The sequence below is a fragment of the Pinus tabuliformis genome, chromosome 4_1, assembly GCF_031772625.1.
Source record: "Pinus tabuliformis cultivar Carrire ecotype Pingquan chromosome 4_1, CPIR1, whole genome shotgun sequence".
NCBI lineage: Eukaryota > Viridiplantae > Streptophyta > Pinopsida > Pinales > Pinaceae > Pinus > Pinus tabuliformis.
Window position 1 is genome coordinate 199,156,450 of NC_142303.1, and position 12,893 is coordinate 199,169,342.

At 41.2% G+C, this 12,893-nt stretch overlaps 1 protein-coding gene across 4 annotated transcripts in view; it reads right to left on the bottom strand.

The window, feature by feature from the left end:
• SAC9 (sacI homology domain-containing protein / WW domain-containing protein) overlaps positions 1 to 12,517 on the bottom strand; it is a 339,290-nt gene extending 326,773 nt beyond the window's left edge. Inside the window, exon 1 of one of the 4 annotated variants that reach the window (XM_089419453.1) lies at positions 12,256 to 12,515. The gene's annotated coding sequence lies outside the window, so the exon portion shown is untranslated. Of the gene's footprint in view, positions 1 to 12,255 lie in introns of all 4 variants that reach the window. The other 3 variants (XM_089419451.1, XM_089419452.1, XM_089419454.1) reach the window with 3 other exon arrangements.
• Between the last annotated feature and the right edge of the window lie 376 nt (positions 12,518 to 12,893).

Genomic DNA, 12,893 nt, shown 5'->3' on the forward strand with positions numbered 1-12,893 from the left:
TCTTGTCTCTGAAGTAGTCATGCTTGCCACGTGGTAAGGCGTTGGTAAGAATATCTGCAACCTGCTCATCAGTGGGAATATACTCAAGCTTCACAACACCCTTCTGAACACAGTCTCTGATGAAATGATATTTGATCCCGATATGCTTTGACCTGTCATGAAATACTGGATTCTCCGTGAGTTTAATGCAACTCTGATTATCACAGTAAATCACTGAAGGTCTCAACAGCTAACCAAATAAGCCAAACAACATCTTGCGAAGCCAGATGGCCTCACAACTAGCTAGATTGGCTGCCATATACTCTGCTTCCGCTGAACTCAATGCTACTGACTGTTGCTTCCGACTGAACCATGACACTACTGCTGAACCCAACCCAAAACAGCACCCTAAAGTGCTCTTCCTATCAGAAGCACAACCTGCCCAATCAGAATCAGTATAACCTGCCAATCTCACTCCATCCCCCTGCCTGTAGTCCAGACCATAATCCACTGTCCCCTGCAAGTACCGCAAAATGTGTTTTGCAGCCACCCAGTGAACCTTCCTAGGCTCACACATAAACTGACTCATCGTGTTGACTGCAAAACAAATATCTGGTCTATTGTTGACTAAATACATCAAAGAACCAATCAGCTACCTGTACAATGTGGGATCCACCAACTCGGAATCCGAAGCATGAAGCTTCTTCCAGTTGGTGATCATCAGTGTCGACATGGGTCTACAATCCTCCATGTGGAATCTGCTAAGGATGTCCACAATATACACCCCCTTCCCTAAGAAGAAATGCCCCTCCTCCTGCCACACCTCCAAACCCAAAAAGTAATGCATCAAGCCGATGTCCTTCATCTCAAACTCCGCCGCAAAATCTCTCTTGCAGTGCTCTATGAGTCTCTCTGCACCTGTAATGACCAAGTCATCCACATACAGCACCAGAATGAGAGGCTCCTCACCAATCACAATAAAGTAAAGGTTCGGATCTGCCTCACTCTTTGTGAAACCCATCCCCTGCAAGTATGTATCTATCCTGGAGTACCAAGCTCTGGGAGCTTGCTTCAGGCCATAAAGGGCCTTCTTCAGTCTGCACACATGGGACTCCTTCCCATGCACCTCAAAGCCCTGTGGCTGCTCAATGTACACCTCCCCCTGTATGAAGCCATTGAGAAATGCAGTCTTCACATCCATCTAGTGGATCTTCCAACCCATCTCTGCTGTTATCGATATAATGGAGCGGATCGAAGTATATCGAGCCACGGAGCGAAGGTCTCCTCATAATCAACTCCCTCTACTTAGGAGAACCCTCTAGCCACAAACCTCGCTTTGAATTTCTCAATCCTGCCATCTGCAGCATGCTTTACCTTGTAAAGCCATCTGGAAGTAACCACGGATTTGCCCTCAGGCCTCGGCACCACCTCCCAAACATCATTCTTCATGATAGAAGAATACTCCTCCTGCATGGCCTCTCTCCAGACCTGCTGGCTAGCTGCCTCCTCATAGCTAGAAGGCTCAGAGTCAAGGATGCTGGTAGCCATTGCCATATAGCTACAAAACCTCTCAAGTGGTCTACTCTCTCTGACCGGCCTCTTAGGCTCAGCAACAGATGTGGCATCTCTCAAGGTGTCCTGAAGCCACTTGGGCTTCCTCTTCCCTGAGTGCACTTCTCCCATAGGAGAATGAAACTCCTCCTCCCCATCATCATCAGGAGCCTGAACTCCTGACTATCTGTCTGCTGTCCTCCTGCCTGCACCTAAACCAGTAGAAGTTGAGGTACCGTGTGAACTGTCCATCAGTGGACTCCCTAGTGAACTACTCTGCATGCTGCCCGGAGCACCACCCCTCTGGTTCGGTGAGCCACTGCTCACTAACGGACCTGACATCCTCATAGAGTACCTCCTGATCCTCCTGATCCCTGCCCACTAGATCCCTGCGACTGACTCAACTGCTGCTGAGGGTCTGGCTGATCCAGATACTCTAACTCTCGTGACCTCCTAAAGGCCCTGTCCTCCTCGAACTTCACATCCCGCCCGACAACAACTTTCCTCTGTGCAGGAATGTAAATCCAAAAGGCCTTTGAGGTCTCACTGTAGCCCACAAAGATACCCTTCTCTGTAGTGGGCTCTAGTTTGGTCCTCTTCTCCTTGGGTATGTAGGAGTATGTAATGCACCCAAAGATACGAAGATGACCAATATCAGGCTTCTTCCCAGAAAAAGCCTCCTCCGGAGTCATGTGCCCCAAGGCACGATGCAGACTCCTGTTCTGCAAATAAACAGTTGTGTTGCAGGCCTCTGCCCACAAGAACAATGGCAACCCCTGATCATGTAACATGGCTTTGGCAGCCCCTACAATGGATCTGTTCTTCCTCTCCGCAACCCCGTTCTGCTGGGGGTTGTAAGGAACAGTGAACTCCCTCCTAATGCCTGCCTCCGCACAATAGTCAACAAACTCTCCAAGGGTGTACTCTCCCCCATTGTCCGACCTCAGGGACTTGATCTTCCGACCTGTTTGTGTCTCCACAAGAGCTCTAAACTCCTGAAACCACTTGAAGACCTCACTCTTGGTCTTCAAGAAATAAATCCAAGTCCTCCTGGAGTGATCATCAATGAATAAAACATAGTACTCATATCCACTCAAGGAAACATGAGACATCCGACCGCTCACATCGGAATGAATCAAATCAAGTATCCCAGTCGCTCTATTGTCACTGCTGGGAAAAGGGGATTTGGCAAACTTGCCCATCGCACATCCTCTGCAAGTATCAAAGTGATCAGTACTGAAATCTGGCACACCTGTAGCGATCTCCCGCAAGGTCCTCAAGGCTCCATGATACATATGTCCCATCCTGCGGTGCCAAATCTCACACAGCTCAGAACTGCTAGCTCTGCTGTCGGTACTACTGCTCAATGCCAAAAGGGACTGGAATGCAAACTTGTACACCTTTGCATGGCGTACACCTATCACTCTAGCTAAATCAGCTGGAGTGCCCCTGGGATACATCAACACCTGTCCTCCCCTGAACAGTACCTCATATCCTCTGTCCTCCAAAGCTGAGACAGATATGAGGTTCTTCCTCATCCCTGGCACATAAAGAACATCTGACACCTTCAAGGGAGGTTTGGACTCTCTCTGAAATTTCAGTGTCCCCACACCGACTGCTCTAACAACTCTGTCATCACCGAGTACTACCTTTATATCAGTGCCTCTCTGAAAGCTCTGAGAAGTACTCACGGACTCCTGTCATGTGACATGAAGCCCCACTATCCACATACCAGATACCCGAAGATGCTCCGCTAATCGAGGGAAAAGCATGCTCCCTCTGAACCTGTGTGGCAGGTGATCCTGCACTAGAGGACTCATACGTAGTGAACCCAAACTCCCGGTCAAAACGAACTGCAAAGTCCTCAACCTCTGCTGAAGTTGCCACGCTCTGGTTCTTCCCCTTCTTCTTCTTCTTCTCCGGACACACAACTGCATAGTGTCCCATCTTTTGACAATTCCAACACTTCACCTTGGAATAGTCCTTCTGTGTGTTACCCTATTTACCTTTGCCTTTGCCTTTGCCCCCACCATTGCTTGGGAACCCTGCTTCTTCCATTTGCCTTTCTTGCCTCCTGCCGACAGTGCTACATCCTCATCTTGCTCAACTAGCTTGGCTGCCCCAAGCTGACCTTTCTTGATCTCTGTCTGAATGCAATCATCCCAAAACCTCTCCCATGTGGGAAGGGTCTCAAGTGCACAAACCCCATCAGCAAAGTTCATCCATGAACAGGGGAGGCCATTCACTGCAATCCGCACCAACTCAGTGGGTGGAATGTCCTCTCCAACTGCTGCCAACTCATCTCTCACATTAGTAATCTTTGTGAGATATCTAGCTGCACTATCATTACCCATCTTAATAGTCTTCAACTTCTCTTTCAGAACCATTTTCCGGTTCTCATTGGTGCTCTGGTAGAGATTGGACAATGTTGTCCACATCTCATGGGCATTTCTCTTTCCTCTCACATGAGGAATGCAATGGTCTTTGACTCCGTCTAGAATCAGTCTCTTACCCTTGTTGTTCTTTTTTTTATTATACTCAGCCAACTGAGTAGCATCAGTAGGCAGAACAACAGGGTTCTGTGTGGTATGCACCATGATGTCCCAGACTTCTGCCTCCTCAAAGATACTCTGCATTCTCTCCTTCCAAACGTTGTAATTTGTATGCCCATCCAACCTATCCTCCACCCTCAATCCCAATGACATCCTGCTGTTCTAAAACTGAAAAATAGCACTGTTGTAGTAAAAATAAAACTGTTGTTTGTGAAAAATCAGCTTGCTGGAATTTTCTGAGTGAAAAATCAGCAGGCTGTAATTTTCCTCCTTGCTGTCCCAAACTGCACTTCAGCACTCAAGCTCTGATACCATGTAAAAATTTCTCATTTCCCACCCCGATTTTCAGTTTCACCTTATTTCTCCCATATAGTTAAATGCCATTTTCCATATCCATACATTCAACAACTGAAAAAATAATTTTTTGTTGAAAACACAAATTCTGGAAATTTTACAGAATGCTGGAAAATGCAGAAATAAAAAATCAACAGGTACAAACAACCATTTAACACATTTAAACACAGTGATTTTTTGTCAAGGTGACCCTGGAAAAACCCCCTACAACTCTTGGGGAAAACTAGTTCGAGAGCTCTTTCTTATTTCTGGAAAATGCTTTTTACAGTGAGAAATATTCAGCAAAAAAATCAGCAAGCAAATTTTACAACTTATCTCGTTTTCTGTGCCTCACAGCCAACTGGAAAAACTAGCAACAGCAAAACAGAACAGCAATAAATGTTGTACGGCCTCCTCGATTTTGTGCCCAACTGCTGTACGGTTTTCCTAGAAAATCGTGCCCAACTTGCTGTACAGTTTTCCTAGAAAATCGTGCCCAACTGCTGTACGGCCTCCACAAATAAACTGCTGTACAGATTTCTAGAAAATCGTGCCAAATATCTGCCTTTCACTGTGTGCTCACTCAGCTGTACGGATTTGCTAAACTGCTGCCTTGGAATGTGTGCCAAGCTGCTGCCTCCTTCTCCTCCCTGTCCAGAAATCTCCCTTGCTCTCTTGCTCTCTCTCTCAATCTGCTCATGAAAGAATGGATGACATTTTCCTCCTTTTTCCTCCTTTAATCTAACCCTAAGTGGCTTTTGGGTGATCCCTAAATCCAATGGCTGAAATAGATTGAGATCTAGGGCTGAGATTAAATGCTCATTTAAATCTCACTTTCTATTTTTTAATTCACCCCACTTTAATAAAGACCCACTTAGTCATTTATTTCCAAAGTCACTTTAGAATTAGACTTTAGTAACTTTATCACTTAAAATCACTTTTAAATTAGATTTGACTTTATAAAAATTATAAAATCACTTTAGGAGAAAAATTAAATTCTTTTGGACACTTTTCCCTAGGCCAAAGATCAAAGCCTTAGGGAACCACCTGTCCTCCGGTACCAAATTTCAACAGGAAAAAGTCGGAACTGCCGGGAACAATCAGAACTACCGGAACTGCTGGGAACAGCCAAAACTGCCAAAACTGCCAAAACAGCCGAAGCATTTGTCTCCAAAGGAGAGCAACATGCAAGGGACAACTAACTAATATTGGGACAGTTGTATGGTATTTAGCAACAAATACACCAAGCATGCAATGTTACAGCTAGCATGCAAGGGACAACTAGCATGCAACAACAAGCATGCTAAGGACAACAAGCAAGCAAGGGACAACAAGCATGCAAGATGCAGCCAACACATAGGTCAGGATGGCAACATGGTGCAGCAATGGCACATAATGCAGTACAGTGATTGGTACAGTCATGATTAATGAAGCGTGATGAGATGCAGCATAGTGATGATGGGTGCAGCATGGTGCAACGCAGTGAGGTGCAACATGATGACGAAATGCAGCACAACGATAGGTGAAGGATTCACCTTAAAGAATTAGTTGAAGCAACATGTCTTCAACTGATCTCATGTATCATCTTCTTAGAGATGATCTATGTTCTTATCTAGATAAGTCAAAGTGTTGACTTCTGTTGTAAACATACTATCTCTCTCTCTCTACTGAACTATTGAAGAACATATAAGAAGAATTGATCAAGGGTTTCCCCACATTGGGGTTTGTCCCTGGCTAGCGCCACATCTAGTGTCCTCTTGTCTTGGCTTGTCTTCTGCAATTTATGTTTATGTTCTATCTACAATTTACTTTAATGCTGATGTGATTACTAATCTGGAAAAGATATGGAGCTAACTATGAAAATTGAAATAAATTGCTCTAAGCATAGAACATTCCTAAAATTATTAGTATCACCCTCTGAAAGCTCTGAGAAGTACTTCTAACTCTTGTCATGTCACGGGAATCGCCACTGTGAACATACCAAATGCTAGAAGATGCTCTACTAGTAGAGGGGAATGCACACTCCCTTTGAACCTGTATGGCAGGTGATCCTGCACTAGTGGCCTCACAAGCTATAAACCCAAACTCCCAATCAAAGCTCTCTGAGAAGCTCTGTATCTCTGCAGAAGCTGCCATGGGTTTGTCTTTCCCTTTCTTGTTCTTCTTCTCCGGAGACACAACAGCATAGCGTCCCAACTTTTGACAATTCCAACATTTGACTTTGGAATAGTCCTTCTCCTTGTTCTGCTGCTTGCCTTTACCTTTGCCTTTGCCTCTATTGTTGAAAGCTTGCTTCTTTGCTCTGCCCTTCTTGCCTCTTGCTAACAATGCCACATTGTCATCCTCCTCCACCTGTTTGACTGCCCCAAGATGGCTCTTTTTGATCTCATTCTGAATGCAATCATCCCACAACCTCTCCCAATTAGGAAGGTTTTCCCGTGCAACAATGCCATCCACAAAATTCTCCCAAGTCTTGGGAAGATCATTCAAAGCAATTCTCACCAACGTAATGGGTGCAATGACCTCACCTATGGCTGCCAATTCATCTCTCACTGAAGTGATCTTTGTGAGGTATGATGTCGCACTGTCAGTCTTAGCCATTTTAATGGCCTTCGATTTCTCCTTTAGGACCATTTTTCTGTTTTCATTTGAGCTCTGGTAAACACTGGTAAAGGCTGTCCACATCTCATGTGCATAAGTCTTTCCTCACACATGAGGAATGACATGGCCTTTGATTCTTTCCAGAATCAATTTTTTTTGCCTTAGCATTTTTTTTGTTAAACTCTACCAACTATACAAGGTCAACAGGTACTACTACTGGGTTCTGTGTGGTATTTACCATAATGCCCCAGACTTCTGCTTCCTCAAAGATGCTCTGGATTCTCTCCTTCCATGCACTGTAGTTGTTCTGCCCATCCAACCTGTCTTCAACTCTCAAACCCAAGGACATGTTTCACTATCCTACCAAACTGAAATTTTCAAATCTGTGGTAAAGGTTTCTGTTTTCTGTGTAAGAATCAGCTCGCTGTAATTTTCATTTTGTTGTCCCAAACTGCACTTTTCAGCGAACCAAGCTCCAATACCATGAAGAAATTTCAACCCCCACTCCAGTTATAACTTTTCCTTATCTATGCATTTAGTTTTAAATCTAAGCGTAATAAAAATTCTAAAATCTGGAAATGACAATATTTTCTGAAAACACAAATTTAGAGATTTAACAACTGCTGAAATTGCAGAAATAAAACACGGCAAAATTATGACAGCCACACACAGAAAATAACAATGATTTTTGGTCAATGTGACCCTAGAAAAACCCCCTACAACTCCTGAGGAAAACCAGTTTGAGAGCTCTTCTTTATTTCTGAAAATGTTTTTACAGAGAAACTGAAATACACAGTAAAAATTCCAGCAACCACAAATTACAACTTATCTCGATTTTCGTGCTTGCACTCCGCCTCGAAAATCATGCCAGTCAGCAAACAACCAAAACATAAAATTTTCCAGCAATAAAACAACATTAAATGTTGTACGACCAGCCTCGAAAAACGTGCCCAAAACTTCTTGTACTGATTGTACGGATTTCAGCAGTACAACTACCTCGAAATTCATGCCCTTGATGTTGTCCTTCTTCCTCAATTTCTATGCCTTCCTATTGCTGTACGGTTTTACCTTGGGATGCGTGCCAATAAATGTTGTTGCCCAGATTTGCTGAAATGTCTTCTTGCTGCTCTCCTTCACTTCCTCATTGCTCAGAAATTTTCTCCTTGCTCTCTTTTCTCTTTCTCTCAGATGCTCATGAAAGAATGAATTGATCTTTTCCCCTTCTCTCCTCCTTTTAACTCTCTAAATGACCTTTTGGGTTACCCTAAGATCTAATGGTTGAGATTCATTTAGATCTAAGGATGAAAATAAATGTGCATTTAATTCTCACTTTCTATTTTTTAACTCACCCACTTAGCCTTTTATTTCCATAGTCACTTTTTCACTTTCTAATTCTTCATTGACTTTAATAAATTCACCTTTAAATTAGAATATAACTTTACCACTTATAAAGTCACTTTTAAATTAGAATGTAACTTTACCACTTGACAAATCACTTTTAAATTAAAATGACTTTACCACTTATAAAGTCACTTTAGGAGAAAAGTAAAAAAAAAATTTCAACACTTTTCCCCAGGCCAAAGATCAAAGCCTTAGGGAACCACTTGTCCTCTGGTACCCAAATTTTAACAATCCTTTGAAGCAGCAAGGGTTGCTGTGTTCATACTTAAGTGAGGATCTGTTTTTCAAAAGCAACAGCATCATCTACAAGGATTTCCATGGCAGCTACTAGGCGTTTGTTCTGGGCGTTGGATTGCATCTGTGCAGGTCTGCAGCAGCAAATTGTGGTAGACGAAGTCTGGAGGTAGCAAAAAGACCGCAAGAAGTATTAGGGCAGTAGCTAAAGTAATAGAAATTGTTGTGACTTGCTCTGTAATGTGAAAATTGGCAGAACTGTAAGCTTAAACTCATTATGTACTGCCGATATAGCTTCATGTGAATGAGTTGTTAATTACTAGTCACGCTATCTCATTGCATTCAATGTAGTCTCAAGTTACAAGAATTGATGTATATGGTGACAACAGCTAGAATACGAAACTTGCCATGTGTTTTCGCAATCCCTAGGGTAAATTTCCCTCAGTGGATACTACACTGCAACTCACAAGACTACAAGCTACATTAGCCAAAAGCTATATGCCTTCTATATGGCCTCAAACCTTCCAAGGGCAGTGTGTTTTCCAAAATCAGTTGATTGCAGGTCATTTAAGTGAATTTAAAGAGATGCAAAAGCACTGGTAAACAACACGCTGTTATGGAAGGTTCAAGGAACCACTTCCAAGAATAAGATCTTCATTTCACTCAAAAAGGGTGCACTCCTTTCTGCACCTTGTCCCTTACAATGGGCTTGAATTTTTATTTTTATTTTTTATCCTTCCTTAAATTTTTCATTATTTACAATATTACATGAGAATTTTTTTAACAAAATAGACAGCACTGCAATCTTGAATTTCTTGTCAAACATGAATCCTTAAATTTTTAATAAGTCACAATCTGTCAAACATTTAACAAAAAAGAGTGGGCTGCAGGGTTAGCCATCACTTGCACTAGCCTTGGCGGAATTAAAAGCTGCAAAATATAATTAACTATTAACTGTTAAATCCAACCTAGAATTATCATAGTGCCACCTGATACGAGTAAAAGAGTCCAAGAGTCCAACATTTTACAGTGAACCACTGTAGTACATTTACAGCCCATTGTAACAGCAGATGATTCATTTTCTGCAGTGGTAAGTAAAATTAATTGGGATATCCAAACCCAAAGAGTCAAAATTTGCAAGGAGATGTCAATCGTCACTATCTAGTTCCATGTCACTAGAATTTTGATTAATTCTCAGCTATGAAGGTTCACCCATAGGATCATTTTATACAGTAAAATTAATTGAAGTAAAACTCACCGTGGTTTTGCACTGCATCCTGTTGTTACATTTGCTAGCACAATGGACACACAAGAATATTATATCTCAAAATAACAAAAGATGTGCTATTACAGGTTAACCCAGATCTGCCACTACTAGCAAACTGATTTAGAAGGGTTAACCGTCTACCCTAACCGATCTGATCCTACATTGTCGGCACATTGGTAAAATGAGACAACAGAAACAGTTTTAGATGGAAACAGTTAAGTTTATGATTTGGTTAGGTTAGTTTCTTTTTTGCTTTTAATTTGCTGGTAAGAAAGCATAAAGAATGGGGAAAGAAGGTGAGCTGTTGTCGTTCCAAGAAGCAGGCCAAAGAAGAAGATCGCAGCATTGCAAGACACAGCACATAACAAAAACTGTAAAACCTTGCTGCCACTGTTAAGAATACAGATTTATAAATTATAACATTTCACCGTACAGCAGTTTCCTATTGAATAAAGTATTTATTCTTCTTTTGAAATTGTTTTACTGTTATCTTCCTGTAATATGTATTTACGGTGTTATCCGAGCATCGTATTAATATTGTGTAGTAGCTAGGCTTCCTGCTGCAAGCAGTGTTTTAGCAGTGTGGTTTTCTTGCTATTAGAAACCCTTTATTAGCAGCGAGGTTTTTGTAGTTCTAATAGGTGAATGAATAAAGAATGAAGATTATACAGTTATACATTGACCAAGAAAAGAATATAACTAACAGTAAAACTGAATGCACACACAAGAAACAACACAGGATTTACGTGGTAAAACCCTGACAGAGTGTCAAGGAAACATCCACGGGGCAAGGGATTGGAATCTCTATTAATTCAACAATGATTCTCCACTATTACATTTCTCGGGCATTCACTAGTTTTATACAAGTCTCCTCCGTTACATAACTGCTATTTCGGTATAAAACTAACTAGTTACATTTTTACCCAAATTTACATAATTCGTTGTCAAACTTCCAACAGTTTCTTGCTGTGAAATTGTTTAGGCTGGTTTTTCTCGGAATTGGATCTCTGATTGCTGCCCGGACAGATCACTAATTGCACTAATTACAGAAATAACAGAGTAATTGCAGCAAACAAATAGTCATTCATAACTGTGCAATTCAGAAAGAAAATCTCAACATAAACCAAAGTTAATAGACTCAGAATCAAGAAAAACTCTGCTAGACAGAACAGCCAAGAATTTGACTCAGATCCAGTAAAACTCAACAAGCACAAAAATGAGCAAATTCGGAGCTTCAGGGGGTTTTATAGCCTTCGTGTTGAGTTTAACTCATTTAATCGTCAGTGAGATTTTAACAAGTCAAAGTCATGTTGACCCAAAAGTTCACTCAGGCCAAGCAGAGAGTTAAACTCTTGTTTGAGTCATGATCCAGTTAACTATAAACTAAGAGCTGAGATCAATGGGGGATTTTATTGATGATAACTGAAAAGCGAGAGACTACTTTATAGTCTTACTGTTTGGCTCTCATCTGAGCTCAACAAAGAAAAAGGACTTGTATATACAACACAATATTTTAAAAGTTCGAACCTTCAAAACCGTGTTATCCAGCCAATGGGCCCAAATTGGGCGAACAATAAACAAGACAAAGCTCATACTTAGCCAACGAAAGCCCAACTAGGGGATACAAAGCCCAAAATGGCTTGCGCACATAAACTTTCTGCTGACCGAAATGCCCTAGTTAGTAAAGTACATCTACAAGCTGTGTTGAAAATATTCTGCAACGCATAATCCACTTCACTTGATCCGCGATAACAGGCAAAGCGATCATTGTACCAGTACAAGGAGGGTTTATGATGACTCGTCTCCTTTATCATTGACTAAAATTAGTTGAACAAAATCCTATGTGGGTTTCCATCCTTTTGCCAATGAGATCCAAAGCCATCGGCACATACGCATTGTCTGTGAAGCTTTTTCCAAATACAATAAAGGTTCAAACAGTTGGTTTTAACATCCTGCTTACGCAATAATTGTTCAAACCGTTCTTTTGTTACATTTCCGCGTAAAGATCTTTTTAATTTACAGTTTCATTGGCGATTGGATGCAAATATTGGTCAGGACATAATGACCAATGGCAGAATTCGCTTTCCCCCGACTTTTATGGTCTCAGATCGCATGATATATTTCCGCGAGTCGAATTGCAACGATAATACGTCAGATTCTGGGCCGACTTGTCCTTTCTTCTAACATCACTAATCGATTTTCTAACAAAAACCTTCAAAAGTTTTTCATAGGATTTGATCCAGGGACTTATAGGGAGTCAAGACGATCAGCAAAACATTTAACAGCACCAAACGGGATATTAAACGGCCTTAAAATTGCAAGGAAATGAGAAGGTACCTCATCTTGGAGGCGAATTTAGCTGTTGCGGAGATCGCTTGCGGGACCTTTAATATGTGCGCTGCTGCTGATCCTCCTCTTTCAGTCTGTGTTTGAGGATCTGCAGAGTTTGGAGAGGTTTTTCTCCTCTGGCGGGGTCGAAATATACGACCGGTAAGCGATAAAATAAACTCTATTGAAAAAATGTAGATCTGGCATTTACATTTGTCAATTAAATTTAAATAAAATCATGAGCGATAACAAATTAAATTTAAATAAAATCATCAGCTATAACCGTAATAATGAAAGCGTATGTATATGAATTGGTTTGTTTGAAATAGGCCTGGTTTGCTCAGGTGTATGAACTGAGTTGGTCGGGCTTGAAAGAAGGTTCGATATTGATGCAGGCGTGACATGTGTGAATTAGTTTAACTGGGAAAAATAATTAACAATAATGTTAAATAAAATTTTAACATTTTATAAATTAGAAAAATATTAAAATTTAATATAAATTTTGAATATTTAATAATTAAAAATATTAAAATTTACTATAGAGATAGTTTAAAAATTTATACCATCCCACCAAAAGGTATTACAAGGTTTAAATAACTGTTTATATTGTCTTTATGGAATTTATAGCTTTTAAATCCATGGGATTT